Here is a 16,476-nt window from a genome sequence, read left to right as displayed (position 1 = left end):
GTTAGTGTTTCATTTAGAGAAAATGAGGAAGTTGAGTTCTGAGAATAGGCGCCAGATGGTGTCACAGTGAAATACGGCACCGGTTGTACTGCTCCAGGCTTCATTCAGATCAAGGGGGATATTGTATCCTGTTGGGACAACCCTTAGTTCTTGGAGGGAAAATAAAGTGCCTGCCACCTTCCCCCACTCCCACTTCTGCTTTCTGGCCAGGACGTTTTGATGACACTGTCTCCACAAACAGGTTTAAACACGCTCTTATGAACCTAACTGAAAATATCTTACTAGTTGATGCTCAAAAGGTACAAACAGATTTCTGTTTTCTATTTTTTTTTTTTTGGAAAAGTCCTAACTTGCCTGAAGCTTGATTCCTTTCAAGCCTGCTGTACTTTTCTTTGGAAGCCTGAGGTTGTGGTAAAAACCATCATTCAGCCCAAAGTCCAGTATGAGTCCAACAACATCTGGTTTCAAAAGCTCAATTTTGTTTACTTCTGTGACTTAGGGGCTGTCACCTGTTTTTTTTTGTTGTTGTTTTTTGGGGTTTTTTGGAGTTTGCTTTCATCAGAAGACTCAAGGGTAGGTGCGTGATATATGGACTAGAAGCAAAGTACTACATAATATTATGGAAAGAGCAAACTATGCAGAAACACACCTCTTTGGCATTGTAGTTTGGAAGCCTTTTGCATAAAGGAGAGTCATGCATATATGTTGCCTTTGGGAATAGCATAAAGTTTGAGATCAATTAGTTAAGTGATGTACGGTACACAATTTTCTACTCCAAATTATGGAAGCATTTATGTGAAATCCACAGCATATTATAAATGCAGCCTCCTGAACTTCCTTTACACTCGGGTCTTTCCTGTCGGGTGTGCTCTGGAGACAGAGGGCGGTGGGGTGGACCAAGAGGCAGCTCTCGCAGCTCTGAGCCAATTAGGACAAACTGCTGATATGCTCTCCCAGCTGAGGCCAATGTTCATGGTAAAGGAAGAGGTACATTGGAGACAGTAGAAGAGAAGGCGGTCAACATCCACTTCTCTATTCAGTGTTTGTTTACCCCTCGCATTTCCTAAGGAGGGTTTCTTTTGGGCCTCAGAGCCACACTGGGCTAACAGTCAACTTTGGTACTGTGTTTGCATTTACAATACAGTGAAGGAACGGGCAGGAACTCACTGAGAAACAGTAGCAACGAGAGAATGGGGAAGCAGAAGGAAACTGAGGCAGTGATCTGCAAATGCCTAACGTGGGACTAGGATTCAGAGCCGAGTTTCCAAAGGTTGGGTGTGTTCTTTCTAAAGTGACTTTTTAGAAGGTAAGTGTGAGTGTGGGCGTGTGGGGGTCACAGGGGGATCTCGTTCGGGCACAATGCTGAGACTCCAGACTGCGTGAAGTCCTCCTGGTTGTGTCAAAACCCACTGCGTGAGTTGGGAAAATAGCCTTGTTTCTCTGAGCCCCGCTTCACATGGTGGGGAGAGGACAAATTAGGGCATTATCAAAGGCTTAAGATAATAAAAGTGTTCCTTAACCTTTTAAAGAGAGCAAATCAAAAATGCATAGTTCGAGAAAAACAAAGTCAGTGATTTAGGCTTCCCTTGGAAAATACAATACATTTAAGAAAAAACATTAGCCGATGTTCCCTTCATCTTCTCAAGGAACATATCCTTTACACAGCCATGAAAGGAGTTTCAAAAACACCTGACAAATCATTCTGCTTCTTTGCCTGTAGTTCATCACTGGCTGCCTGTTGCCTACAGATCACAGGTCAGATTCCTGGGCTCCACAGCCAGGATCCTCTGCGATCCTGCACTGCCCATCTAACCTCTCTGGAGTCAGCTCCCATCCCCCCTTCCATGCACTCCCTCTCCAGGGGCTCCTGAAGGCTGTACCCAAAGACGTCATGGGGCCCCAGTGTGGTGGTCACAGTGGAGATGCTTCAGAAGACCAAGGTGATAAAAGGCCTCATCAGACCATCCACCCAAGGTCAGCTGCATAGAAACTCAGAAGACGTTGTCCTTGCCCACTCTGTACCATACCTGCACTGATCTTCAGCAGACGTTTGCCCCTTCTCTCTCTTCGCCCTTGTCCTTGACCCCGGTTTGCTGGAAGCACTCTGATAGTGCACATTTTCTGTTGGGTTTGATGAGAGCTTGAGTCCCAGCAGTAGCAAAGGGCACGGATTTGTCTATATGGAGCCTGAAATGCACAGAAACAGGTAGTGAGCTACTGCAACAGGGCAGAGACCAGGCTGCTGGCAGATAGCCAAGGGCAGAGATGCACAGGGGTTTTGACCCAGCATCCATCGGGCCCTAACTCCCCTCCCCTGGGGCCTTGAAGATGCCACATTGTCTGGTGTTTGCTTTCTGGGATAGGGATAATTTTGCTCATCTTTCCTCAGGCCTCCCACCAGCTGGGTCTTGCTAGTTGTGCCCTAGAAGTAGCAGGTTCTCTCTGGACAGCCCTGCTGCCTAGTTACCCACAACCTTCAATTGCTTCACAATTCTACCCTGGTTGCACTGAGGGCACACTATTAGGTCGACCAGACAGCAGCCACATCTCCCTCACCCTCAGATCGTTTGGACAAGTGAATTAAGAAACCAGATGATTACAGCCGTCTTACTCTGAGCAGGCACTGCACCGTCCCTTTACATACGTTACTGCTTTTAACCCTCTCCCTATTCTTCAGATGTGGAAGCTGAAACTCAGGCTCAGTACTTTGCTTGAGGTTATAGCTAGAAGGGGAATGGAGCTGAGATTTCAACCCAGGTCTGACTCCAAAGACTGCTTTCTTCCATTATGCTAATTATATTGTGTTTACTATGGGCTCAATACTCTTCTCAGCACTTTGCTTGTAACCACTCATTTATACCTCACAACATCTCTAGGAGGAAGGGACTACTATTTCCATCTTACAGAGGAAAAAAACCAAGGCTCAGAGAGGTTACATAACTTGCCTAACATCACACAGCTAGTAAGCGGTAGAGACGGGATTCAGCCCGGCAGCCTGGCTCCAGAGTCTGCGCCCCTCACCCCTATGAGCCACAGTCTCTCCGAGCTCCAGCCTCCTAGGTTGTCAACAACCAGCACTCCTTGAGTGCCTGTCACGGGCCAGCATGGCTTGAAGGCACTGAGAGAGAAACATAAAGAGATAAGTGTCCTTGGGCTCAAGGAGCTTGCAAGGTCCAACTAAGGTCAAGGGGGTACGAGGCCTTTACAAAGACATGTTGAGGGTCATGCCTACCCTGCACCTCCAGGTTTACTTCTAAAAAACTATAACAGTTCCTTTTTGGAAATCTTTACAATGCACAGGCCTCTATGCTGTCAGGGGAGGCTGAGAAATAGCAAAAGCCTGCCTTTGGCTTTATCTCTTTAGATAGAGGAGAAATCCACAGTTATGTGAGATCTAAGCAGAGCCAGCCTTTGATACTCTCCAGCTCTGCCTGGAGAGAAAGGCGGCGGCCAGAGCCGAGGATGACCATGGAAGCTTGAACAAGCACAGCTCAGCAGCAAATGAGAAAACCAGGTGCCCCCCACCTGTGCCCTAGTCTTCTGCAGGCAGCTAGAAGGCTCGGTCTAGACATCTGTTCAGTGTCTTCAGTCCCTCTGGGCAGAGCTGGGGCTGGGGCACGGGCCGGGAGCTGCTTGGTCCGGGGACTGGTCTCTGCATCTGTTCTCCCTGGGCTTCTTTTGGCCAGCCCCCGGCTCACAGTGCATGGTCAGTTAAGGATGCAAACTTTGAAGCCAGACAGAGTGGGAATTGAGCTGAGTCCTGGAGCAAGTTCCTGCATCCCCTACGCCTATGGTTACTTTATCCATAAAATGGGGCTAATGGCAGTCCCTCCTCATAGGGCTCTTGTGAGGGTTAAACGCAACGGTCTTACGAAATACAGGGTCTGGCACATAGCCAGGGCTCCGAAAATGTTAGCTATTAATAATAAAATTCTAAATCCCAAGTCAACTGTTAACTCTTTTCTGAATCCTCCTGCCCTTCTCTCTATCCTCCACCCCAATTAGTCTCTCCTGTCCCTGGGCTCGTACAGTACTATATATATATATATATATATATATATATATATGCTATGACACTTAGCATACTGAATGGCAATTGTGTCTATCTCCTCACCTAGACCATGAGCTTTCATCTGAGGGCTGAGCCTCACCTGTGTGCCCACACAGAGGCACTGTCAGTGTTGGCTGGAGTAATTGATTAAACAGACTCCCATCTGCCTGCCTTACTGACCCAGCAGGCCTCCTCCCTACACTCTGGCCCCACTGGCAGTGACTGAGGGCCTGAACAGATGTGTCTGCTGGCTCAGGAATGGTTTCCTCTGAAGACCCTCTTTGCTACCACATGGGCCTTCATCCAGCAGTGGGACCCAGGCAAGCAAACAGATAGGAACTCAAACCCTGAGCCAGGTTTCCAGATCGGCTCAGCAGGAGATGTGTAGATAGTTATTTCCTTAGCCTTCTCTCTGCTCAGCCTCCCTGAGTCCTCTGTATTACAACAGTTTCCTAAATTAGCCCCTGCATTTGTTTTTCTCTTACAATTTTTCCGTTATATCAGTGCTTCTGGACATTTAACAGGCACGCAAACCACCTGGAGACAGTGTTGGGCTGAGGCCAAGGTGCTGCCTTTCTAATAAGCTCCCGGGAGAACAGGTGCTGCTGGTTCTCATTCAACACTTGAGTAAACAGACTGTGCTCTGTTGCCAGGATAATCTTCCTAATGCATAACTCCGATCATGTCACTTGAATGGGTTTGAACAGATCTTGCACCCAAAGACGTAGGAGAATGGCAAACGACCACATGGAAAGTGCTCAACAGCGTTAGTCATTAGGGAAATGCAGGTTGAAACCGCAATGAGATTCCACTACACACCTATTACAATGGCTAAAAATAAAAATTAGGATACCAAGTGGTGGTGAGGGTGCAGAGAAACTGGAACTTCCATACGCTGCTGGGGAGAATGTAAAATCTTACAGCTGCTTTGCAAGAGAGTTTGGCAGTGGTTTTTAAAAATAAAGTTATGCATACACTTATAAACATTTATTTGAACTAGCAATCTTACTCTTATATGCTTAGAAATTTGCCCAAGTGAATTGAAAACGTATGTTAATACAAAAAGCTGTACATAAATGTTGTTAGTGGGTTTATTCCTAATCACCCGAAACTGGAAATAACCCAAATGTCCTTCAACTGATGAAAGAATGAACAAACCGTGATGTAGTCACACAATGGAATACTACTGAGTGAAAGAAAGAAGAAATTGTTGACATAAAAAAACATGGGACATTCTGGAAAAGGCAAAACTGTAGAGACAGGCAGCAGACCAGTGGTTATGAGGGACTAGGGTAGGGGAAGGATTGACTGCAAAGAGACATAACGAATTCTGTGGACGATGGGAATGTTCTACAGCTTGTTTGTGGCTGTGTTTACATCACGACATACATCTGCAAAACTCTAAAAAGGATGAATTTTACTGCATGTAAATTGTATTGATACTTCAAAAACAATGATGACAGCAGCAAAAAACATTTAGTGGCTCCCATTTGTCCAAGGAACTAAAATAAAGTCCAAACACCAGACCCCCTACCCTTTCTAGCCATTTCTACTATTCATTTTGTTTAAATGCAGCTAAACTTTGCTGTCACCCAAACTTCCCTTGGGTTTTCTTCTTGTCTCAGTCTGTCTCATCTCCTGGAATATCGTCTTCCTTTACAAAATAGGTAGGTAATAAACACTGAATGGATGAATGAATGAATGAATTTTCCCAGTAATATTCCTTGATTCCCCACTGACCAAAAGTGGTACCATGGAAAGATAAACCTGCAACCCTGCCCCTTTCCGTCAGTGAGGAGCTCAGTCATTTGTAAGCGTTTTGTTCTACTCTGGTGGACTCTTTGGACACAGGCGAACCAACTTAAAAGGCCCCAAGAGTGCTCGAGGCAGTTTGCAGCCTTGGAAAGGCCTTGCCCTGGCAAGCATCCCACCCGCTCAGGATGCCGCCAGCCTCCCCACTGCCCAGCATAAGCGAGGAGACAGGCCAGTCCCGCTGCCAGAAAAGAGCTGCGGTGGTGTCACCGGCTGGCGGCAATTGATTCCCCTGTCCTCAGGTGCGGCTTCCCAGGGCCGCCCCTCCCAGGACCTCTTGCCAGTTCATCAGTCTCATCGATCTTCGTCCACAGCCCCGGAGCACCGACAGACAGGAGGAAAAGGCATAGGGATGGATTCTAGGAGCTGATCCCATGGTTGTTAACGCTGAGATGACAGTTTGGGGCTCCCAACCAAGAATCCCAACTCTGACCAAGTCCCTACAATGAAGATAAGTCTTGAAGGAGGTACATATACACATATACATTTACATACGGGCCGGGCGTGCGGTGGGGCGGCGGTTATGTTCCCGATTGGATCTTTGGCCACAAACCTCCAAATCATCTCCTGGTGAGCTAGCAGAAGCCGAGTGTTTACAGGCTATAGGCAGGTCTGCGGCCTTAGTGAGAATCTGAGCGTGGCCAGCACCTTCGCCAGAGCCCTCTAGACTTGAGCATTCTTGAGAAAAGGAAAGATACGTCAAAGAAACAAAGGGTGAGGCTGTATGTCCCATCCAGGCTCCCTCTGACAACACGGCCTCGCTGCATCTTTGCTTGATCCATGGTCCAGGCATCTCTTTCTCAGGAGGGGGAGGTGAGGAGTCTTAAGGCTCCCCTGGGGTGCAGTGACGATGATATGGAAAAAAATTTTAAACCTGTAACGTGTACGTAAACTTCCTGCCAGGGCCAGTTACATAATTGGTGGAGCCCCATGCAAAATAAAAATATGGCGTCCCTTGTTAAAAAAGCAGGAAAAAAAGTATCTTAAAGGTACTAAAATATAAAGCTTTTCATTTCATCCATTGTCTCTATTTGCCATGCTTTTATATATATATATATATATTTTTTTAAATTAATTTATTTATTTATTTTTGCGGTACGTGGGCCTCTCACTGTTGTGGCCTCTCCCGTTGCGGAGCACAGGCTCCGGACGCGCAGGTCCAGCGGTCATGGCTTACGGGCCCAGCCGCTCCACGGCATGTGGGATCTTCCCGGATCCGGGCACGAACCCGTGTTCCCTGCATCGGCAGGTGGACTCTCAACCACTGTGCCACCAGGGAAGCCCCGGTTTTATATATTTTATATTTTATATAATGTTGTTCTAAGTAAAGAAAAATTAACATTTTAAATTACTATCATGACTTTTACCATTCCTCTCTATATTGTGTAATACCGTTTTAAGTGCAAATATAAGAGCAATTAATTCGTATGTAGAATCACGGAAATTATACAGCTTTATTTCATAGTTTGTATGTGTCTATGTATTTCATTCTTACCAGAACAGTGGAGACACTGCACAAAACGAATGCAATTTTTATTTCACATCTTTCTATGCACATGTTCTACCAACACACTCTACCTTCAGCTTACTGATGAATAGGAAGAACTGAAAAGAAAAGGAACTATAGTTTGGCCCTTCTTCTTTTTCCTTCTATGTCTTCCTCTCTCCCTCTTCCCAGCTTCTGGTAAGGTCACCGTCCCAACCCCGCTGCCCTCCTGGCTCCTTAGTATGGCTCTCCTGTGAGAAAGCTGATGTCTGCACAGAGGGCACAGGCCTTGGATCTCCCCCAACCCGTCCAGAGCTCCAGGCCTTCCAGATGCCCTGGAGCCTCAGCACCAAGCCATGTTTGAAAATGAAATGTCCCTCTTCCTAATGGGGTCTCAGATTTTATCATTAAAATAGTGGTAATAATAGTTAGCATGATTGAGCATTGAGTATACTGGACACAAACCCACATAACCATACACAATCAGAACTGCTTATGGCTCTCTGCATCTCAGAGTCCTTGGTGACAGAAGTTTCTCTAGCTTTAGTCTGCAGGTCCTCCCTCCAGAAAGCTCAAACAGGAGTTCATCAGGCTGGGGTGGTGGGTGCATAGGAGATAGCAAGCCAGATCCCTACTGTCTTCTCCATCTGTATAGGACACTGGTGCTCTTTTGAACTCCTTCCGGTCTCTGAAAGACTCACATGGGCTTCCCTGGTGGCGCAGTGGTTGAGAGTCCGCCTGCCGATGCGGGTGACACGGGTTCGTGCCCCGGTCCGGGAAGATCCCACATGCTGCGGAGCAGCTGGGCCCGTGAGCCATGGCCGCTGAGCCTGCGCATCCGGAGCCTGTGCTCCGCAACGGGAAAAGCTGCAGCAGTGAGAGGCCCGTGTACCGCAAAAAAAAAAAAAAAAAAGACTCACATGAAATCACCCCATGGGTCCTCCTTACCAGTCAGTGAGACAAATCTCAGGAGGAGAAACAATTCAGGCTATAGTGGAGAGCCCAAGTATAAGATCACACACACACACACACACACACACACACACACACACACGGGGGGGCCTAATTTGAATTTTAACACCCTTGGCAGTGGGGCATCTCCTACTTTACTGAGAATCATTTCCCTCTGTCCTCTCGTGGCCCCTGATGGACATTGGTGGCAATATGCAGGAACCAGCACCCCTGCCCTCAGGTATTCTCTATTACATCATGATGTTATAGCTTCAGTGTAACGTTTAGTATAATTTATTATTTGCCTACATATCATCTCTCTCCCATCACCCTGGAATGTCAGCTCCATGAAAGCAGGGTCCTTATCTGTTGTGTTCCCTGCTATAACCCCAGAGCTCACGGTACACCCTCAATATGCATTAGGTGAACATATGAATGAATGAATGAATAAGTGGTAGCTTTTGTTGCTTTTGCTACCTTTGCTTAGCACCTGCACTGCCCATGTGCCCTCTAGACTCTCGAAAGCCAAATGCTCTACATCACCCTAAGGTTAAAATCCCCTCAGAGATGAAGACATCCAAAGGGGATTAGGCCTCATGCTTTGTCCCTTTGGGAGGGCATAGAAAGGGGCTTTTATTATGTTCAGCATCTGGGCAATGATCAGTGGGGCTTTTGGCTGACGTGAGAGTTGTCTGGGACCCCGTGAGCATGGCTGGCAGGAATCCCACACAGTACCCTCCACCCCGTCACCACCAGCCTTTTCAATACCTTTCGGGCTGAGTGCTGCCATCTTGTGACTCCTTTCACCCTTCCAGCTCACCCTTGGGGTTCATTTGTTAAGGTGAGGGTAAACAGAACCCTTTGCCTCTAAGGGTATTAATGTGGGTCAGCAGACCTTGGCCACCAGCAGGTGTTGGAGCTCCCCCGCATGTGCTGCCTGCTGGTCCCTGAATGTGGACCGGCTCCAGGCTAGAGGAGCAGCAAGGCAGAGGCCTGGATAACCCGTGGAGCGGTTAAGAATGTGAGTTATGCTGCCCTGATAACAAAGGGTATTGTTTTACTTTGTCGGCTGATTGAGGGCTAATCAGCTCAGGGCTATGAAGGGAAGATTGCGGCCTTGACCCTGGTGATCCTTGGCCTGTGGTCCCTGGGCCCAAACTATGTCATCAGCACTTAATTTCAGTACACAGTGTGCAGGTGCTGGTGGAAGGTCCAGGGTCTCACCCCAGGAGGTTTCAAAATATACAATTTGTAAGTGTCCTTTTAAAAACACAATAACATTTTAAAAATTATAAAATTAATACATAACCAATGTAGGAAAACATAAGATAATTGCCTAAATATTGGTATATATGACTGAAGCCTTTTTCAATGTAAACACACATACATCTATATAAAACATTGCTTTTTATTGGGTTTGTTGGGGGAGGGGTTCAAAATTCAGTTCATATAGAATTTTTAGTCTGCTTTTTTTTTTTAAACTCTTTTTTTTTTTTTTTTTGGCTGCACAGCACAGCTTGCAGGATCTCAGTTTCCCAACCAAAGATTGAACTCGGGCCCTAGCTGTGAAAGTGGCAAATCCTAACCACTAGACCACCAGGGAATTCCCATAGAATTTTAGTCTGCTTTTCTTACTTAGCAAAATGTCATAAGCACTTCCCCAGGTCATTATTCTGATTTTAACGGCTACAGATTGTCTCACTGTATAGATGCACCATAACTCACCTTATCATTTCTCTGTAGATGGACATTTACATGAACTCATGAGCTATTAATATAATAAAAATACAGCAATAAACAAATATAGTGAGTAAAAAGTAGGCACATATATATGAAAGATGAGAAGCTACTTAAAAGCTGTGTGCTTGGTTCCAAAACTTGTGCTCTGCAGTATCCGCCTCAGAACATGCAGAATTTATATGTAAATCATCTATAAATTTATATATAAATGTATAAATAACGATAGCTTTGGAGATCATGGGAAGGCTGGGATCCTGTCGGCACTCAGCACTCTCTCTCCTCTTGAGAAGTTCCTGCGGGGAATGTCTGTGAACATCAGTGTGTGCTCTGAACAGACGGTCTACACTCTTGTTCTCAGTTATACTCAGCCAGGTCTCAGCTGAATCTAAAAGCGCATCTTCCAAGATATCCATGGATGAGGCTTGGGGCAGACTTTTGACTCAGGGCTTCAGAAGATACCTTGGTGCTAAATCACCCCCCGAGGGAAGGCTGTGTCACCTGCGGGCTGGAACAGAATTTGCTGTTCAGCTTAAAGATCCAGAGCTCAACTGTATCAGAGCACAAGGTACTGAGATCAGGAAAGATCCCTGGCCTTAGGATCAGCCGAGTGCACCCACCTGCAGTGTGTGACTGAGAACCGTGTCCACAGGCTCCCACAGGTAGGCCTCTGGGCTATGTAGATATCCCCCTTTACCCCTAATCCCATGTACACCACCCACGCTTCTTCTCTCTTCTTTGGTTAATAAATAAAAAATTGGCTGAGAGGAGAGGGTGGTCAAGGACACCATGACTCCCCACGAAGGAATCTTCACAAATGTGGCAATGTCACTATATTCTGGTTGCAAATAGTAGCAGGATGCCAGTTCCTATTGCAAACCCCAGGTGAAAGCTTGGGTGGAAAGGTCTAGAACATATTTCCAGCTCACAGGTAACACAGCCCTTCATGTGAAACACCCTTTCCTCGGGAGGCGTCAGGGATGAGTTAGCACTGACACTCTTAGTCACTCGGCTCTGGGAATTATGGGTGTGGACCAGACTGGGAACTTGCTGGATCCTTTTCAGTGTTACTTGGACTCACCCTAAGCATCTGAGGGACCTGAAGAGGCCCATGTCATCTGGACTAGGCCCCAGTTGCAGGCACACGGTAGACAAGCTTTAGACTTTCTGGATTGCTCCACTTCTGAGCACACAAGGAAACCCCAGAGGCTCAAGAAATGCCAGCACCATCTCGGACTTGCCTCACTTTCTGGCCCTGCCAGACGGCCAAAAAATCAGAATGAATGAAGAGCGCAAGAACAAATATATTGTTGCCTCCCTTCCTCTGCAAAAGCAGAATTGGCAGTGTCCCTCTGCCAGGGCAAGGGGTGGCCTGAGGGACTTAGGGGGAAGGCCAAGATGTCCAGGGAGTCCTGAGGACACCTAGAGCAGGGAGACAACGGCCTGCAGTCAGCATCCTGAACCAGCATGCAGGACAGCCCCCAAGCTCTGCCCACGGGAGCCTGGACAGCCACACCTGTGTTCCTCATTTTCCCTAGCTCAGCAATGGGAAGAAGAGCCACAGCTCCTACACTTCATCTGTGAGACAGTAAAGACCTAAAACATTTTCACTGAAAAACTGTCATGTGTAACCCACAACCTGGGTTCTCCCTACTGACTCTGGGGTTGGTGAGTAGCCTTTCCCAATGTAACTGTGGTTCCAGAACTTGATTTGATCCATGTGATAAGCGAAACCATATAAAAAAAACTAAGTTGAAATCCCATTTTTGTATTTTCGTGCAGGAGCTCAGAAAGAATTCAAGGTGGGAAGTGTGAGAAGTATGTTGATGAGAGGAAAGGAGAGAGCTGAAGTCTTAATGAGTCACTGACCTTGGGTTATTGTAGTAAGAAGAGCAAGTATTTTAGATCAAACATCAAAGGGGTTCTTAACAGAAAAAGTTTGCCTCTGCTGGTAAGTCTTTCATTAATTTACTGGCTCATTCGTAAGTGTATTTCATATGCAGACCCTGCTACTCTTGCTTGAGTGGTGGAGAAGAGAAATAGAAAGCTGGATTTTGGAAGACTTGACCATGGCCTTGAAGGCCTTATGTTTAGAGAGGCAGGGTAGCTGGTAAAGGAGACAGGGCACTGAGGCGCCGGACTGCCTGGGTTCAAATCTGCCATTTACTAGCTCTGTGACACTGGGCAGGTTACTTAATCTCCCTGACCTTCAGCTTTCTCCTTTATCAAACGGGAATGATGATAGTAATTCTTTCATTAGGCTGTTGTGGGGAATAAACGATCTAATGCATGAAATGTACTTAGAACAGACTCTGACACATAGTGCTCAAAAGCATTAGCAGTTATTATTTCCTAGAAAGGGAGTATAAGGATGGGTGATGTCATCATCCAATATCAGATTATTCCATGCATCACAAAGTCATATTTAACATTTTCTTATTCTTAATATACCTTATGACATGGTTTGCTCCATTTCTAACATTTGTCATTTTCAGCCTCCCTTGTTACCTGCAAACTTGAACCCTGGCTTTCAACTCTCTGGCCTTAAGATCTTTGCCAACAAACTTTTTAAAAACTTAAAAGAAGATAAAAAGGCAAGACCCTAAAATCTGGTGCTATAGCAACTTCTTCCCAGGCTGTGAATTGAAACGGATTAGGGCAGGAGGTTTTGCATTCCTGTCATGTTTGGGGAAGGTATATGGTGGGAAGTGGCAGCACCTGTTGTGGGATTCCAGCGCCTCAGAAGTCACTGTGCTCTGACTCCCTGGGGCTTTGCAAGTAAGCTGGAGTGGTCCCCTACCTCATGGTCACAGCACATCACAAGGCACCCCCCACCAACCTCACCCAGGGAACCCACAGTCTCTTCCAAACACCATCTTGTTGCCAGATGGTTCGTTGCCTGTCTTGGATCTAAAGAAACAAAGCAGATGGGCTTGGTACAGGGTCCCCCTGCTTCTCCTCAGTGTGCTGTTGTTAGTGACTACATATATGGGGTCACTGGGGGCTGCCTAGATTGGCTCACATACACAGCAGCCCAGGAGCTCATCAGGTGAAGCTGCTCGGAAAGGCATCCTCCCTTATGGACGGGGGCCAGGAGGGAAGAGGGCAATGGGGCCCACAGAACTCCTTCCTTTGGAGATAAATAAGGACTGGCTGTGCCAAGCTTCCTTCCTGCCCTCTTGGCCATGCATCCCCTCCTCAACTCTAACCTCTGTCCTCCCACAATGCAGAAGTGAAGACGAAGGAAACAGAGGGAAAGTGAGACATCAGACTCCCTCTGGAGCCCTGAGTAGCTGTTCCACAATGTACACAAAAGGGGCCAAGTTGGGGTTCTTCTGGCTTGATGGGGCTGGTCAGTAGCAACTAAGATATCCCAGCCTTGTGGTCCATGGTCAACGAAGCAGATCATAGGGACAGCCAGGTTGACTTTTCACGGAGCCTAACTCTGTCTGGTGATGGCATCCCAGACCCAGCCTGAAAATGAAGGACCTGGCTGAGTAAGGAGGGGGCTGAATATTTAACAGAAGCCTAGCATTGTCAGCCAGCCTCAAACCCTCACAAGTAGGGCTCACCTCTGACATGCACGACCACCTGGGGTGTAAGCCCTCTCCAGCAACCTGGCCTGGAGTGACGTCACCAGGATCATCAAGTAAAGCATCCCTCATTTGAAACACTCATATACAAATATCAAGGCCTAGTCTGCTCACGCTCTCATTTTAGAATAATAATAGCTATTGTTTATGGAAGCTTTACTATGCATTAGATAATATCTAGCCATTTTGCATGTATTAGCTCATTTAATCTTCATGAAAACCTCAGTTGTTGTTTTTATTCCATTTTTATCCCCCCTTCAGATGACAAAATTGAGGATTCAAGGAATCAATAGGGAGTTCCCTGGCATCCCGGTGGTTAGGATTCTGGGCCTTCACTGCCATGGCCTGGGTTCAATCCCTGGTCAGGGAACTGAGATCCCACAAGCCACACGGTGTGGCCAAAAAAAAAAAAAAAGAAAAGAAAAGAAATCAAGTAATTTGTCCAAGTTTATTTATCTAGTAAGCGGCAGAGATAGGATTTTAAACCAGATCTGCTTGGTTCCAAAACTCATGTTCTCTCTCCCCCAGAACCCCTCACGCGTTGCACAGTGGCCATGTTATTATAGTTCTGATAAGGAGTGAATTCTAGGGACAGAAAGGAGACAATGGAAGGACCTGGATTCCTAAGGTCTTAACTCAAGTGACTCTGGTTCCCTTGTGGAAAGTTAAGGTAGGGATGCCCAGTTACCAAAACCTGGGTCTAAGATCTGTGCTTCCAAATACCACAAAGCCTTCAGCCTGGTGCAGATGAAACCATGGGCCCACCTGAGACATAACTACAGCATAAACTCTAATCCTCTCACACAGTCTGGAGCCACCTGCTGCTCTGTGCCCCCAGGACCAGCCTTCTGAGGTGGGCAGCCACTGTTTAGAATGCGCCGTCCGCCTGGGTGTAGCTCTTTCCCCTAAATCACAGCACAGACAATGGCCACTGAAAGAAAACTTGCCAATTACATCCACAGCGGTTTCAACTCTTACTCTCAGATGTTGGTTTCTCTGCCTTGGAGGATTTGACTAAGCTGAGTGGAAAGAATAACAAATATTTTTAGAGTACTTGATTCGGTTTACAAAAATTGCTGTGTTTTGTAGGTCAAAAGCAGTCAAATATCAACAACTTCATATGGTTCAACTTTATGCAAATCTTGCTGATTGAATCAATCCATTAATCAGCAATTAATCCAACCAGCCAGTTTTTTTTTTAATTGGAGTATAATTGCTTTACAATTGTGTGTTAGTTTCTGCTGTACAACGAAGTGAATCAGCTATAGTATACCTATATCCCCTCCCTCTTGGACCTCCCTCCCACCCCACCCCCATCCCACCCCTCTAGGTCATCACAGAGCACCGAGCTGAGCTCCCTGTGACCTACAGCAGCTTCCCACTAGCTAGCTATTTTACACATGGTAGTGTGTATATGTCAATGCTACTCTCTCAGTTTGTCCCACCCTCCCCTTCCCCGCCCCGTGTCCACATGTCCATTCTCCATGTCTGCGTCTCTATTCCTGCCCTGGAAATAGGTTCATCTGTGTCATTTTTCTAGATTTCCACTGGGGAACAAAACTAACTCGTGAGCAACTATAGGACTAAAGTATGTAGTGAAGGCATTGTACAAAGCAAAAGTTACAGATGTTACTGAGGTCACCGAGCTCCTAAGTGGCCAAACCAGGTGGGTGGCAATGTCCTTCTAAATGCCTCAACTCCTCCAAGGTGGCCCAGTTGGCTCCTGACGGTGCCGGGAGAATGGGTGGGACTTAGATGGGCAGAGGGGAAGGGAAGGGGATTCTGGATGAGGGGAGCAACATGGCGCAGACACTGGGTCCAGCTACACTCAGCGTACGTGGGGCAATGAGAGAAAACAACCCGATGGAGTAGAGGAAGCATCCAGGACAATGTGTGGGTTAGACAGGAAGTGGGGTCAAATTTTGGTTAAAACTTAGGCAGGGAGTTTGCATTTTTAACATCTTCAATCCTAGTGCTGGAAGGAATCAAAAGAGATCATCTATCCTAGCCCACAGATTTCAGACAGGAAAGATGCTACCTTCTTAATTTTAAAAAACAAACAACTGAGGCTCTGAGATTTGGGTAGAGATGGAGGGTGAGCTAGAATTATGATTTCTTGCTTCCTCATCTGTTGCTTGTTATATCTCATCACACTGAACTTGACTTGCCCTTCAGATTAAAAAATAACTATTTTGCCTAACAAGCTGTCTATTTATAGGCTGTTACTATTTAAAACTCTTACACATTTCTAAAGTGGCAACAAGGAATCATAGGTTCTTAAGGAGAATTTCTTGGCAGTGATATAATAAAAGTGTTTTAGAAAGATTAGCCTGTCAAAAGCATTCTAAATAGATCAGAAAAGAGGGAGAGACTGGAGTTAGAAAAAGGGACAAATCAGTGAGGCATCAGAGAGGCACTGGCTATGGGGCCTGGGGGAAAGGCAAGAATTATAGATGATGCCAGAAGAATGGTGATCCATTGACAGCACTGGGGAGGACCAGAACGAGAGCCGGCTCTGGATGGGGAAAGATGTTAAGTTTAGGGGAGGGAGGCTGATGTTTAGGAGAAGGTTGGAGATACAAGGCTAGATATATATGTGAGGTTGATGGTGGAAACAGAGATTTAGAAGTCACTAATGCTGGGATAAAGATGGAAACTATGAAAATGGATGAGTTCACCAAGGGTGAGAGTCTTGTGAGAAAACTCAAGGGCCATGGCAGAGACGGCAATTGTCTTCCAAAATCCATTTCCCCTACCATAGCATAGAGCTGTTGCTGGGGAAGGGGCTTCCCATCCATGAACTGTATTTTCCAACTCCCCTTGCATCTGGAAGTGGCCATAGGACT

The sequence above is a fragment of the Globicephala melas genome, chromosome 1 (assembly GCF_963455315.2).
Source record: "Globicephala melas chromosome 1, mGloMel1.2, whole genome shotgun sequence".
In the NCBI taxonomy this organism is placed as follows: domain Eukaryota; kingdom Metazoa; phylum Chordata; class Mammalia; order Artiodactyla; family Delphinidae; genus Globicephala; species Globicephala melas.
Note: the sequence above shows the minus strand (reverse complement) of the source record.